This window comes from Pristiophorus japonicus, chromosome 4 (assembly GCF_044704955.1).
Source record: "Pristiophorus japonicus isolate sPriJap1 chromosome 4, sPriJap1.hap1, whole genome shotgun sequence".
Classification (NCBI taxonomy): Eukaryota; Metazoa; Chordata; class Chondrichthyes; family Pristiophoridae; genus Pristiophorus; species Pristiophorus japonicus.
In genome coordinates, this window is record NC_091980.1 from 162,674,763 (window position 1) to 162,691,113 (window position 16,351).

General features: G+C 45.8%; 1 protein-coding gene across 1 annotated transcript in view; it reads left to right on the forward strand.

Annotated features, from left to right (window-relative positions):
* Positions 1-1,199: 1,199 nt before the first annotated feature.
* LOC139263146 (probable G-protein coupled receptor 139) overlaps positions 1,200-16,351 on the forward strand; it is a 37,375-nt gene continuing 22,223 nt past the window's right edge. Inside the window, exon 1 of the mRNA XM_070878764.1 lies at positions 1,200-1,264. The gene's annotated coding sequence lies outside the window, so the exon portion shown is untranslated. The remainder of the gene's footprint in view (positions 1,265-16,351) is intronic.

The following is a 16,351-nucleotide window of genomic DNA, read 5'->3' on the forward strand; positions in this document are numbered from 1 at the left end:
ATCGTTAAAGAGCACAAAGCTTGGTACATCTATCAATATTACCATAATATTATTTGCACCACATTTGTTGGCCACTAAACTGTAGGCTGGCACACAGGACAGGCCTCGCCCATTTACTGAGTATTATTGTAGTTGAGGAGATATTAGAAATTCTCCAACTCTGGCATTCTCCAACTCTGGCTTGTCGCCTGTTGGGACTCGGGACAGGGATTGTTCAAGCCTGGAGTAGAATTCCTCTTTGGTCTCTCTGGCATCCCTTGCAGGATAAACGTACGCCTCATGACCCGTCGGCTCACCCTAACCCGGAACCAGTACGCTACGCTCATCAGCACATATGCCCCAACCCTGAAAGTTATGGACGAGACCAAAGGGGAATTCCATTGGCAGTATAGGCGCACCAATGTCGGTGTTCTCGCTCAGGCCAACATCCTCAGCATCGAAGCATTGACCACGCTCGACCAGCTCCGATGGACGGGCCACATTGTCCGCATGCCTGACACTAGACTCCCAAAACAAGCACTCCACTCCGTGCTCCGACATGGCAAGGGAGCCCCAGGAGGGCAGAGAAAATGCTTCAGGGACACCCTCAAATCCTCATTGGAAAAAGTATAACATCCCCACCAACATTTAGGAATCCCTGGCCCAAAACCACTCAAAGTGGAGAAGCATCCGAGAAACAGTGAAGGAACGTACGACAACTCAAGCACCCCACTCACTCGTCCCTTCAACCACCACCTGCCCCACCTGTAACAGGGACTGTCGATACCGCATTGGTCTCATCAGTCACCTGAGAACTCATTTTAGTGTGGAAGTAAGTCACCCTCAACTCCGGGGGACTGCCCAAGAAGAGTTAAGGAGATATTAGAAATTCTCCTGCTTTGCAGGGAATACTGTTTAGTTATGATCCACATATCACAGGACCAATGTAGCTGCATTGACACTGAAAAAGTCTTAGATCAAGTACTGGTTCTGTGATTATAACTCTTCGTAATCTGAGCTTTTCATAATTGGAATGTGAGTTCTTGACCAATGAACACTTAATAAGTGATTTCTCTTATGATAAACCCTCTATAAAGCTTTTCTCTGGATCTCTAATCTAGGCGAGTGGCTGCGTTAGAGGCCAAACAGCAGGGACAAACTGCAATCCACAAGGCAGGCTGTCAGGCACCAGGCAATGGCTCAGGCTCAAAGTACTGGGGTCTGTCCAAAGAGGACCGAGCCATTGCTGAACGACTGGAGAAGCTGAAGGGAGAAACCAAACCAAGTGAGTGCCATTGTCAATTACAAGAATTATTTCAATGTATGTAATGGAGGTCAAGCGAAACTCCGAAAGTCTTTATAAACACACAATATTTGGCAGGGCCCCTGATTGAGCTCAGTGCACCCTCACCTCTGGGTAAAAAGGTTGCAAGTTCCAACCCCACAAGAGGACTTGAGCACACAGTCCAGGCTGATGCTCGAGTGCAGTACTGAAGGTGTGCTGCATTTCCAGATGCTAAACCTCTCTTCCTCTAACCTTGATTCAGGAGGATGCTAATTATCTTGTGCACTATTTGAATAAGATAAAGACTTCTGCTGGTGTCTTGTCAGCATTCCTCCCTCCATCAATACCCAATTAACTGGTTAAGAAAATAAGAACATAAGAGATCAGAGCAGGAGTAGGCCATTTGGCCCCTCGAGCTGTTCAACAATTTAATTAGATTATGGCAGATCTGATCATGGACTCAACTCCACTTCCCTGCCTGCTCCCCTTTATCCCTTTATTCCTTTATCGCTGGAGCAGTAAGAGACTGTGGAAGGTCGTGATCAGGGCCCAGGGGAGGCGTGAGTTCGGGGCCAGGGGCAGCATAGGCCAGCTCACAGTGCGATGTGTGTGCGCACTAGGTCCGTGCAGTAGAGCTGGTCTCCAGTCGTCTTGGTTAATCCTTGCCACTGGACCAAGATCTAGCTCTGTCAAGCCCGTGTGGTGGCTGGTCTGCAACGGCCACCACACGTTAAAAAAATCCACGCACAGGCATCTTCCACCCTTGAAGATGTAGTTTGGGTCCTTCATTGAAACACCTGTGAACTCATCCTTTTTGACGGGGAAGCAAGTCATCCTCGTTTTGAGGGATCGCCTATGATGATTCCCTTTTCGCTCAAAAATCTATCTCCACCTTAAATATATTCAATAACCCAGCCTCCACAGTTCTCTGGAGCAGAGAATTCTACAGATGTACAACCCTCTGAGAGAAGAAATTCCTCCTCATCTCAGTTTTAAAAGGTCAGCCCTTTATTCTGAGACTATTTCCCCTACGAGTGGAAATATCCTCTCTGCATCCACCTTTTGAGCCCCTCATTATCTTATATTTTGATAAGATCACCTCTCATTCTTCTGAACTCCAGTGTGTATAAGCCCAACCTACTCAACCTATCTTCAAAAGTCAACCCCCACGCCCCCCCCCCCTACTCAACCTATCTTCAAAAGTCAACCCCCACGCCCCCCCCCCCCGATCTCCGGAATCAACCGAATGAACCTTATCTGAACAGTATCTAATGCAAGTATGTCCTTCCTTAAATACGGAGACCAAAACTGTACGCAGTACTCTAGGTGTGGCCTCACCAATATCCTGTACAATTGTAGCAGGACTTCTCTGCTTTTACACTCTCTCTAACTTGCAATAAAGGTCAACATTCCATTTGCCTTCCTGATTACTTGCTGTACCTGCATGCTAACTTTTTGTGTTTCATGCACAAGGACCCCCTGGTCCCAATGAACTGCAGCATTTTGCAATTTTTCTCCATTTAAATTATAATTTGCTTTTCTACTTTTTCTGCCAAAGTGGATAACCTCACATTTTCCCACATTATATTCCATCTGCCAAATTTTTTCCCACTCACTTATCTTGTCTGTATCCCTTTGCAGATTTTTTGTGTCCTCCTCACAATTTGCTTTCCCACCCATCTTTGTATCATCAGAAAACTTGGCTACATTACGCTTGGTCCCTTCATCCAAGTCATTAATTTAGATTGTAAATAGTTGAGGCCCCAGCACCGATCCCTGCAGCACCACACTAGTTACTGTTTGCCAACCGGAAAATGATTCATTTATCCCAATTCTCTGTTATCTTTTAGCCAATCTTCTATCCATGCTAATATATTCCCCCCAACCCTGTGAACTTTTATCATGTGCAGTAACCTTTTATGTGGCACCTTATCGAATGCCTTCTGGAAATCCACATACACCACACCCACTGGTTCCCCCTTATCCACCCTGCTCGTTACATCCTCAAAGAACTCCAGCAAGTTTATGAAACATGATTTCCCTTTCTGACTCTGCTTGATTGAATTATACTTTTCCAAATGTCCTGCTACTACTTGCTTAATGATGGACCTCAGCCTTTTCCCAACGATAGATATTAGGCGAACTGGTCTATAGTTTCCTGCTTTCTATCTGCCTCCTTTTTTAAATAGTGGTGTTACATTTGCGGTTTTCCAATCTGCTGGGACCTCCCCAGAATCCAGGGAATTTTGGTCGATTACAACCAATGCATCCACTATCTCTGCAGCCACTTCTTTTAAGACTCTAGGATGCAAGCCATCAGGTCCAGGGGACTTGTCCGCCTTTAGTCCCATTATTTTACCGAGTGCTACTTCTTTAGTGATAGTGATCGTATTAAGTTCCTCCCTCCCTGTAGCCCCTTGATTATCCACTATTGGGATGTTTTTAGTGTCTTCTACCGTGAAGACCGATACAAAATATTTGTTCAAAGTGTCTGCCGTTTCCCTGTTCCCCATTATTAATTCCCCAGTCTCATCCTCTAGGGGACCAACATTTACTTTAACCACTCTTTTCCTTTCTATGTACCTGTAGAAACTCTTACTATCTGTTTTTATATTTTGTGCTAATTTACTTTCATAATCTATCTTCACTCTCTTTTTATTATTTTTTTTTAGTTGCTCTTTGCTGGCTTTTAAAAGTTTCCCAATCCTCTGGCCTCCCACTAGTCTTGGCCACATTGTATGCCCTTGTTTTCAATTTGATACCATCCCTTATTTCCTTAGTTAGCCACGGATGGTTATCTCTTCTCTTACAGTCTTTCCTTCTCATTAGCATATATTTTTGTTGAGAGTTATGAAATAGCACCTTAAATGTGTCTCACTGCTCATCAACCGTCCCACACTTTAATCTATTTTCCCAGTTCACTTTAGCCAATTCTGCCTTCATACCTTTGTAGTCTCCTTTATTGAAGCTTAGGACACTGGTTTGAGATCTAACTTTCGCATCCTCCAACTGAATTTGAAATTCAACCATGTTATGGTCACTCATCCAACTGGGAGATTGTTTATTAATCCTGTCTCATTACACAGTACCAGATCTAAGATAGCCTGCTCCCTGGTTGGTTCTGCAACGTACTGTTCAAGGAAACAATCCCAGATACACTATGTGACCTCTTCCTCAAAGCTACCCTGGCCAATTTGTTTTGTGCAATCAATATGAAGGTTAAAATCTCCCATGATTATTGCCGTCCTTTTTACAAGCCTCCATTATTTCTTGATTTATACTCTGTCCAACAGTGTAGCAACTTGATGGAGCCTATAGACTATGCCCAGCAGCGACTTTTCCCCTTTATTATTCCTTATCTCCACACAAATTGATTCACATCTTGATCTTCTGAGCCAATATCATTTCTCACTAATGCACTGATCTCATCCTTTATTAGCAGAGCTACCCCATGTCCTTTGCCTTTCTGATTGTCCACTGAATTGTCAAATACCCCAGAATATTTAATTTCCAGCCTTGGTCACCTTGCAACCACATTTCTGTAATGGCTATTAGATAATACCCATTTGTATCTATTTGTGCCTTCAACTCATCTATTCTGTTACGAATACTGTGTGCATTCATTTAAAGGGCTTTTCAATTTTTTTTTTTTTACCATTTTTTCCTGTTTTGGTCCCACTTTCTGATTCACTTTTATGTTTGTACATTCTGTCCCTTCCTGTCTTGCTCTGGTTTTCATTTCCCCCAGTGCCACCCTGCTCTATTGTTTTCTCCTTATTCTTTGACTTTTTAAATTCCTGCTCACCTGGACCCGCCCTCCCAATTAGCTTAAAAGCCCTCTCTACAGACCTGGTTATTCGATTCGCCAGGACCCTAGTCCCAGCACGGTCTAAGCGGAGCCTGTCCCAACAGAACAGCTCCCTCTTTCCCCAGTACTGGTGCCAGTGTCCCAGTTGTGTGGATAGGGGTTCAGACCAACGTTTCCTACAAGCTGTGCAGCCGCCCAGCTCTCTGCCGGTCCCTTCCAATCCGGGACGGGCTTTTCCTTTGTTAAAGTTCATGCAGCGTGAACCTGTGACTGGGCCGCACAGCCCCTTAAAGGGACTGCGCAGCTAAAAATAAAATTAGGGGGAACATTGGTTTGGATACATCTCAATTCTTGAAATCTGTATTTTTAATAATTATTTGTGAGGTGTGACTAGTTACTTTAAATTTGTATGGTGTGGGAGAGTTTCTCAGCTGTTTGCGAAATTCTGTGAACTTATTTTCTCCATATTGGCGAGGATACACGTTGCTGACGTATTCAAATGTCACTTCAAAGACAGATGAGTTAACCAAAATTGGGCTTGTATTTGAACTGCCTCCAGCAGTAACTCTCGGGTGCTGTTACATTACACATCAGTGATGGTAGTGCACACTACACATGATGGGAAACTATCCAGGTAAAACCCCACCACAACGGCATAAGGAATCGATAGCCCGGGGAGATGAAAACCACCTCAGTCCAAAATACAAATACCTTATAAACCGAAGGTTTTACTTGGAATATAACTGGGCTAACACAGTTTTAAAAAACACAGTTCACAAAGAATTTTCCTCAACAGGCTGTTTGGAGCACCTGTGAAGAAATCATTTTTGAAACTGGTGGATCTCTCATCGCTTTGTTGTGGGGCTTCGGAGAATACTGTAGGAGCTTGTGAGTGACTTGATAGAGACAGGAAGGGTTTCGAGTAAATTAGGAGAAACTGCTTCCAGTGGCAGAATGGTCGGTAACCAGAGGACACAGATTTAAGGTCATTGGCAAAAGGACCGCAGGCGAGATAAGGAAACATTTTCTTTTCACACAGCGAGTTGTTATGATCTGGAATGCACTGCCGGAATGGATGGTGGAAGCAGATTCAATAACAAGTTTCAATATTAGTGTCAGCTGTGGCTCAGTGGGTAGCACTCTTGTCTCTGAGTCAGAAGGCAGTGGGTTCAAGTCCCTCTCCAGGGACTTGATCATAAAAATCTAGGCTGACACTCCAGTGCAGTGCTGAGGGAGTGCTGCACTGTCGGAGGTATCGTCTTTCAAACGAAACGTTAAACCGAGATCCTGTCTGCCCTCTCGGGGGACGTAAAAGATCCCTTGGCACGATTTGGAAGAAGAGCAGGAGAGTTATCCCCGGTGTCCTGGCCAATATTTATCCCTCAACCAACATAACAAAACCAGATTCTCTGGCCATTTATCACATTGCTGTTTGTGGGAGCTTCCTGTGCACATATTGACTGCCGCGTTTCCTACATTACAACAGTGACTTCAACACCACCTCCAGTGCGCCACTGCAGTCTTCGGCTGCCTGAGCAAAAGAGTGTTTGAAGAACAGGCCCTCAAAACTGCCACCAAGCTCATGGTCTACAGGGCTGTAGTAATACCCGCCCTCCTGTATGGCTCAGAAACATGGACCATGTACAGTAGACATCTCAATTCGCTGGAGAAATACCACCAACGATGTCTCCCCAAGATCCTACAAATCCCCTGGGAGGACAGACGCACCAACATTGGCATCCTCAACCAGGCCAACATCCCCAGCATTGAAGCACTGACCACACTTGATCAGCTCCGCTGGGCAGGCCACATAGTTCGCATGCCGGACACGAGACTCCCAAAGCAAGTGCTCTACTCGGAACTCCTTCACGGCAAATGAGCCAAAGGTGGGCAGTGGAAATATTACAAGGACACCCTCAAAGCCTCCCCAATAAAGTGCAACATCCCCACTGACACCTGGGAGTCCCTGGCCAAAGACCGCCCTAAGTGGAGGAAGTGCATCCGGGAGGGTGCTGAGCACCTCTCGTCTCGTCGCCGAGAGCATGCAGAAATCAAGTGCAGGCAGCGGAAAGAGCGTGCGGCAAACTAGTCCCACCCATCCCCTCACTCAACAACTATCTGTCCCACCTGTGACAGAAACTGTGGTTCTCGTATTGGACTGTACCGCCACCTAAGAACTCATGTTAAGAGTAGAAGCAAGTCTTCCTCGATTCTGAGGGACTGCCTATGATGATGCTGATACTTCAAAAGCAACTCATGGACTGTACAGCGCTTTGGAATGTCTGGTAGTTGTGAAAAGTGCTATATAAATGCAAGTCTTTTTCTTTCAAAAGGGAATTGTATAAATACTTAGACAGATTTTGCAGGACTATGGGGAAAGAGCAGGGGAGTGGGATGAATAGGATTGCTCTTTCAAAGAGCCGGCACAGGCATGATGGGCCAAATGGCCACCCTCTGTGCTGTATCATTCTATAATTCTATAGTGATTGCATAATTAATTATCAAATGTTATCCTTATTGAACAGTTTTTTTTGCCTGTTTGGGTAAGTTTTCTGCTGCAATCTTTGTAGTGCGGTATAATCGACAAAAGGAAACCACCCAACATTCCCTTTCTGTCACATAGAAAGTTTCTGAAAAAGTCCTTTCCAACAGAATTTTCTGTGTCAGTAAGGGTATTTTTGATTCTAGTATATTTGTCATTTCAAAACAAAACTGAACAATATTGCAATAGAAGCTGTAGAGAGAAACAAGATATAATCTGTCCTTCCACCTCAGGGAGCTGAACTCTAAATACACCCAAGATTAATGGGATCTCGCCCCAGTTCCCAAGAGCTGGCAGACAATGTTTTGGGGAGGTATCTGATTAGATTCTCAAGAGTGAATGCTCACAGCAGATAATTGTCCCCAATTGAGTATTAATCTCACAGAGAAATCTCAAGGGTGATTGGTGTGGGACATGTTGATGTCACGGTGGTGCAGAGAAAGGTTCAGTTCTAATTTTGGGGTTAAGGCTGGGTACGGAGTAGAGTAGAGCAAGTGTTGCTGTTGGTTAAACCCCGACTTTCATTTTAAATCAACAAAAGAAAGAAAGACGTGCATTTAAATGTCATCTTTCATGACCACCAGATGTTTCAAAGTGCTTTACAGCCAATTAAGTAGTTTTGAAGTGTTGTCGCTGTTGTAATATGGGAAATGCGGCAGCCAATTTGCACACAAGCAAGCTCCCACAAACAACAATGTGATAATGACCAGATACTCTGTTTTTGTTATGTTGATTGAGAGATAAATATTGGCCAGGACACCGGGGATAGCTCGCCTGCTCTTCTTCAAAATAGTGCCATGGAATCTTTTACGTCCACCTGAGAGAGCAGACGGGGCCTCGGTTTAACGTCTCATCAAAAAAAAAACAGTGGGATTGGTGCAACATGAGTAAAGCACTGAAAATGGCCTCCTACAAACACCTAACCAATGCAGCTTTTGCACACTTTGGGCTCCTGTTTTGCCCCACTGTCTGTTACTGTATCTGCTGTTCAGCTGAACACCCGTGCAATGATTAACCGAATCGTGTGACAATTAGTAAACACAACTATTGACTTGAGCTTGTAACTTCCTCATGGGTAAGGTAATCGAATTATTAAACAGCTGGTGTGCACTATTGGCTTGTGGAAAGCAGCAATGAAACCCGCAGTGTGTTGCCAAAAAAATGGCTGAACGAAATAAAATCCACACCCCAGACCAGAAACCCAAGCATAGAACGACATAGAAATTACAACATGGAAGCAGGCTGTTTCGGCCAACCACTCTGTCGTTTATCCTCTACATGAGCAACAGCCCTGTTCCTATATCTCTTTATTTCCCCCATCCCTTTATACCCCTTTCCTTCAAACACCTATCTAACCAATAGATCAGGTCAAAGCTCTGCAGGCCTGCCACATCTAGCAACATTAAGCAATTAAAGGGAGGAAGAGGCTCCATGAACACCCCGATCATCAATAATGGCAGAGCCCAGCATGTTAGTGCAAAACAGAAGGCTGAAACGGTTGCAACCATCTTCAGGCAGAAGTGCCACGTGGATGGTCCTTCTCGGCCTCCTCCTGAGGTCCCAACCCATCACAGATGCCGGTCTTTAGCCAATTCGCTTCGCTCTACTTGATATCAAGAAACAGCTGAGTGCACTGGACATAGCAAAAGCTATGGATCCTGACAATATCCCGGCTGTAGTGATGAAAATTTGTGCTCCAGACCTAAACAAGCTGTTCCAGTACAGATACAACACTGGCATTTACCTGACCATGTGGACAACCGCCCACAAAAAGCAGACCTAATCCAAACCTGCCAATTACCATCCTATCAGTCTACTCTCAATCATTAGAGAGGCGGGAGATCGAGGAGCAACGTCGGGAGGCCTGTAAAGGCCAGCAGGGAGTTCGTGAGGCAGCCGGAGAGGCCAGCCGGTGCAGCTGCTGCTGGGAGAGAAGGCAAAAAAGAAGGAGAAAGAAATCAAAAGGTGATGTCACAGCCAAGGGGTAAGTGATTGGCTGGTGATTGGTGAGTAGTTTTTCTTTTTCTTTTCTTTATCAGTAAGTAACCTTTTAGCATTGCTGTTGCCAAATTAAGTTAATCTAAGGGTTAAGTCATGGCAGGAGAGCTCAGACACGTGTTATGCTCCTCCTGTAATATGTGGGAAGTCAGGGACGCTTCCGGTGTCCCTGATGACTACATGTGCGGGAAGTGCATCTGCCTGCAGTTCCTGATGGACCGCATTGCAGCACTGGAGCTGCAGGTGGATTCACTCTGGAGCATCCACGATGCTGAGAATGACGTGAATAGCACGTTTAGTGAGTTGGTCTTACCACAGGTAAAGGGTACACAGCAAGATAGGGAATGGGTGACCAACAGGAAGAGCAGTACAAGGAAGGTAATGCAGGGGTCCCCTGCTTTCATCCCCCTACAAAACAGATACACCGCTTTGGGTACTGTTGGGGAATGACTCATCAGGGGAGAGCAGCAGCAGCCAAGTTCATGGCACTGTGGGTGGCTCTGCTGCACAGGAGGGCAGGAAAAAGAGTGGTAGAGCAATAGTGGAAGGGGATTCTATTGTAAGGGGATAAGATAGATGTTTCTGCGACCACAACCGAGACTCCAGGATGGTGTGTTGCCTCCCTGGTGCAAGGGTCAAGGATGTCTTGGAGAGGGTGCAGGACATTTTGAATGGGAGGGTGAACAGCCAGTTGTTGTGGTGCATATAGGTACCAACAATATAGATAAAAAATGAAATGAGGTTCTACGAGAAGAATTTAGGGAGCAAGGAGCTAAATTAAAAAATAAGACCTCAAAAGTAGTAATCTCAGGATTGCTACCAGTGCCACGTGCTAGTCAGAGTAGGAATCACAGGATAGCTCAGATGAATACGTGGCTTGAGGAGTGGTGCAGAAGGGAGGGATTTAAATTCCTGGGACATTGGAACCGGTTCTGGGGGAGGTGGTTCCAGTACAAACCGGACGGTCTGCACCTGGGCAGGACCGGAACCAATATCCAAGGGGGAGTGTTTGCTAGTGCTGTTGGGGAGGAGTTAAATGAATATGGCAGGGGGATGGGAAGCTATGCAGAGAGAAAGAGGGAAGTAGAATGAGGGCAGAAGCAAAAGATGGAAAGAAGAAAAGTAAAAGTGGAGGGCAGAGAAATCTAATTCAAAAAGAAAAAAGGGCCACATTGCAGTAAAATTCTAAAGGGACAAAGTGTGTGAGAAAGACAAGCCTGAAGTCTCTGCGTCTCAATGCAAGGAGTATTTGGAATAAGGTGGACGAATTAACTGCGCAGATAGCATGGCTCCAGGGTGACCAAGGCTGGGAACTCAACATCCAGGGGTATTCAACATTTAAGAAGGACAGACGGAAAGGAAAAGGAGGTGGGGTGGCATTGCTAGTTAAAGAGGAAATTAATGCAATAGTGAGGAAGGACATTATCTTGGATGATGTGGAATCGGTATGGGTGGCGCTACGGAATACCAAAGGGCAGAAAACGCTGGTGGGAGCTTTGTATAGACCACCAAACAGTAGTAGTGAGGCTGGGGACAGCATCAAACAAGAAATAAGGGTTGCGTGCAATAAAGGTACAGCAGTTATCATGGGTGACTTTAATCTACATATTGATTGGGCTAACCAAGCTGGTAGCAATGCGGTGGAGGAAGATTTCCTGGAGTATATTAGGGATGGTTTTCTCGACCAATATGTCGAGGAACCAACTAGAGAGCTGGCCATCCAAGTCTGGATGATGTGTAATGAGAAAGGACTAATTAGAAAACTTGTTGTGTGAGGCCCCTTGGGGAAGAGTGACCATAATATGGTAGAATTCTTTACTGAGATGGAGAGTGACACAGTTAATTCAAAACTAGGGTCCTGAACTTAAGGAAAGGTAACTTCGATGGTATGAGGCATGAATAGGCTAGAATAGACTGGCAAATGATACTTTAAGGGCTGATGGTGGATAGGCAATGGCAAACATTTAAAGATCACATGGATGAACTTCAACAATTGTACATCCCTGTCTGGAATAAAAATAAAACGGGTAAGTTGGCTCAACCGTGGCTAACAAAGGAAATTAAGGATAGTGTTAAATCCAAGGAAGAGGCATATAAATTGGCCAGAAAAAGCAGCAAACCTGAGGACTGGGAAAAATTTAGAATTCAGCAGAGGAGAACAAACGGTTTAATTAAGAGGGTTAAAATAGAGTACGAGAGGAAGCTAGCCGGGAACATAAAAACTAACTACAAAAGCTTCTATAGATATGTGAAGAGAAAAAGATTAGTGAAGACAAATGTAGGTCCGTTGCAGTCGGATTCAGGTGAATTCATTTATAATGTGAACAAAGAAATGGCAGTCCAATTGAACAAATACTTTGGTTCTGTCTTCACGAAGGAAGACACAAATAACCTCCCAGAAGTACTAGGGGACCGAGGGTTGAGTGAGAAGGAGAAACTGAAGGATATCCTTATTAGGCGGGAAATAGTGTTAAGGAAATTGATGGGATTGAAGGCCGATAAATCTCAGGGACTTGATAGTCTGCATCCCAGAGTACTTAAGGAAGTGGTCCTAGAAATAGTGGATGCATTGGTGGGCATTTTCCAATATTCTATAGACTCTGGATCAGTTCCTATGGATTGGAGAGTAGCTAATGCAACACCACTTTTTAAAAAGGAAGGGAGAGAGAAAACGGGTACTTATAGACCAGTTAGCCTGATATCAGTAGTGGGGAAAATGTTGGAATCAGTTACTAAGGATGAAATAGCAGCGCATTTGGAAAGCAGTGACAGGATTAGTCCAAGTCAGCATGGGTTTATGAAAGGGAAATCATGCTTGACAAATCTTCTGGAATTTTTTGAGGATGTAACTAGTAGAGTGGACAAGGGAGAACCAATAAATGTGGTGTATTTTGACTTTCAAAAGGCTTTTGACAAGGCCCCACACAAGAGATTGGTGTGCAAAATCAAAGCACATGGTAAGGGGGGTAATGTACTGACGTGGATAGAGAACTGGTTGGCAGACAGGATGCAGAGAGTCAGGATAAACGGGTCCTTTTCAGATTGGCAGGCAGTGACTAATGGAGTGCCGCAGTGCTCAGTGCTGGGACCCCAGCTCTTTACAATATACATTAATGATTTAGATGAAGGAATTGAGTGTAATATCTCCAAGTTTGCAGATAACACAAAACTGGGTGGTGGTGTTAGCTGTGAGGAGGATGCTAAGAGGGTGCAGGGTGACTTGGACAGGTTAGGTGAGTGGGCAAATGCATGGCAGATGCAGTATAATGTGGATAAATGTGAGATTATCCACTTTGGGGGAAAAAACACAAAGGTAGAATATTATCTGAATGGCGGCAGATTAGGAAAAGGGAAGGTGCAACGAGACCTGGATGTCATGATTCATCAGTCATTGAAAGTTGGCATGCAGGTACAGCAGGCGGTCGGGAAGGCAAATGATATGTTGGCCTTCATAGCTAGGGGATATGAGTATAGGAGCAGGGAAGTCTTACTGCAGTTGTACAGGGCCTTGGTGAGGCCTCACCTGGAATATTGTGTTCAGTTTTGGTCTCCTAATCTGAGGAAGGACATTCTTGCTATTGAGGGAGTGCAGCAAAGGTTCACCAGACTGATTCCCAGGATGGCTGGACTGACATAATAGGATCAACTGGACCTTTATACATTGGAGTTTAGAAGGATGAGAGGGGATCTCATAAAAACATATAAGATTCTGACGGGACTGGACAGGTTAGATGCGGGAAGAATGTTCCCGATGTTGGGGAAGTCCAGAACCAGGGGACACAGTCTTAGGATAAGGGGTAGGCAATTTAGGACTGATATGAGGAGAATCTTCTTCACTCAGAGAGTTGTTAACCTGTGGAATTCCCTGCCGCAGAGAGATGTTGATGCTAGTTCATTGGATATATTCAAGAGGCTCAGGGGATCAAGGGATATGGAGAGAAAGCAGAAAAGGGGTACTGAGGGAATGATCAACATTGCTCTTATTGAATGGTGCTGCAGTCTCGAAGGGCAGAATGGCCTACTCCTGCACCAATTTTCTATGTTTCTAACAGGTGGGCCGTCTGGGGGTTAAATGTCATGCAGGTTACAAAGGGTTAAATACATAACATCACTTCCCCGTGAAGTCAACAGTACACATATTTACAAGGTGAGATGATCTTGGGCTTTACGCTTCCTTGTTGATCGTCTCGGTACAAATGCGGGTGTGGGTGGGTTGGTCAGTTCTTCACTGGGCTGTTGGGCAACTGGCCTTGCCGGGCTGCTGGGGATGGTGAGTTCGGCTTCATGGTCAACCATGATGTCAGTTGCCACTTGTGTGTGTGTTGGAAGGTCAATGTTGGTGGTGTCCTCTTCGGGTTGTTCGTAGCTGTTGATGAACCGCAATTTGATTTGGTCCAAATATTTTCTGTGCGTTTGTCCATTGGCCAATTTGACCTGAAGCACCCTACTCCCCTCGTTGGCTGTGACCATGCCAGCAAGCCATTTGGGACTGTTGTGTATCTGTAAAGCATGCACTCCCATGTTCCGCTTCCAGGGAGCTCATCCCCTGAAATCCCAAGGGATCCCAGCATTCCTTGGGAGCACTGTATATAAGCCTGTTCCTCACTCTGGAATGTCTTAATAAAGACCGAAGTCAATGTTACTTTAATCTCCCTGTGTGCAGCCTAATCTGCGACGAGAATACGAATCCAACGCAAAGATGCAGCAAACTGTGGGCATCTTGGAGAAGTTCTCGGAGGGTGAGGACTGGGAAGCCTATGTCGAACGGCTAGACCAGTACTTTGTAGCCAACCATCTGGACGGAGAAGGAAGCGCTGCAAAAAGGTCCTCCTCCCAGTCTGCGGGGCATCGACCTACAGTCTCATGAAGAATCTTCTGGCTCCGGTGAAACCCACAGATAAGTTGTATGAGGAGCTGTGTACACTGGTTCGGGAGCATCTTAACCCGAGGGAGAGCGTGCTGATGGCGAGGTATCGGTTCTACACGTGCCAGCGATCTGAAGATCAGGAAGTGGCGAGCTACGTTGCCAAGCTAAGGCAACTTGCAGGACAATGTGAGTTTGATGGCTACCTGGAGCAAATGCTCAGAGACTTTTTTGTATTGGGCATTGGCCACGAGATCATCCTGCGAAAACTTTTGACTGTAGAGACACCGACCCTCAGTAAGGCCATTGCGATAGCACAGGCGTTTATGTCCACCAGTGATCACGCCAAACAAATCTCTCAGCACACAAGTGCTAGCAATGTTTATAAATTAACTGGAACTGTGTTTTTGAGCAGAAATGTACAGGGCAGAACCCATGAGTCTGCAACTGCCAGCCGACCTCAGGTGACCCAGGTGACTCAGAGTCCCCAACAAAGGATGAATGCAAGGCAATTCACACCTTAATGGCATTGTGGAGGCTTCCATTCAGCCTATTCATGCCGCTTCAAAGGGTATGTTTGCAAGAGCTGTGGAACAATGGGGCACCTCCAACGAGCTTGCAAACAAGCTGCAAGTTCTGCAAAACCTGCTAACCACCATGCAGCAGAGGAAGATCTGTCCATGGTGGATCAAAGCAATTTCGAGCCTCATAGAGAGGAGGCAGATGCTGAAGTACACGGAGTGCACACATTTTCGACAAAATGTCCACCTATGATGCTAAACATAAAATTGAATGGCTTACCCGTAGCCATGGAACTGGACACTGGTGCGAGCCAATCCATCATGAGTAAGAAGATGTTTGAGAGACTGGTGCAACAAGGTATTCAGACCAGCCCTGAGCCCCATCCACACGAAACTGAGAACATGCACCAAAGAGCTTATCACTGTCCTGGGCAGCGCCATGGTCAAGGTCACCTACGAGGGCATGGTGCATGAACTGCCACTCTGGATTGTCCCGGGCGATGGCCTCACACTGCTTGGAAGGAGCTGGCTGGACAAAATCTGCTGGAACTGGGATGACATCCGAGCGCTATCACATGTCAATGAGGCCTCATGTACCCAGGTTCTTAACAAATTTCCTTCCCTTTTTGAGCCAGGCATTGGAAACTTTTGCGGGGCGAAGGTGCGGATCCACTTGGTCCCAGAGGTACGACCCATTCACCACAACGCGCGAGCAGTACCTCAAATGATGAGGGAGAGAGTGGAAATCGAGCTGGACAGGCTGCAACACGAGGGCATCATCTCCCCAGTGGAATTCAGCGAGTGGGCTAGCCCGATTGTTCCAGTACTCAAAAATGATGGCATGGTCAGGATTTGCGGCGATTATAAAATAACTTTTAATTGCTTCTCGCTACAGGTCCAATACCCACTACCTAAGACAGATGACCTATTTGCGACGCTGGCAGGAGGCAAGACATTTAACAAGCTCGACTTGACTTCGGCCGACATGACGCAGGAGCTGGAGGAGTCTTCGAAGGGCCTCACCTGCATCAACACGCACAAGGGACTGTTCATCTACAACAGATGCCCATTTGGAATTTGGTTGGCTGCAGCGATCTTCCAGAGAAACATGGAGAGCCTACTCAAGTCGGTGCCACACATGGTGGTCTTTCAGGACGACATATTTGTCACGGGTCAGGACACCACCGAGCACCGACAAAATCTGGAGGAGGTCCTCCTGCGACTGGATCACGTAGGGCTGCGGCTGAAGAGGCCGAAATGTGTCTTCATGGCAACAGAAGTGGAGTTTTTGGGAGTCAGATCGTGGCGGACGACATTCGGCCCACAGACAGATGCTATCAGGAATGTGCCCAGG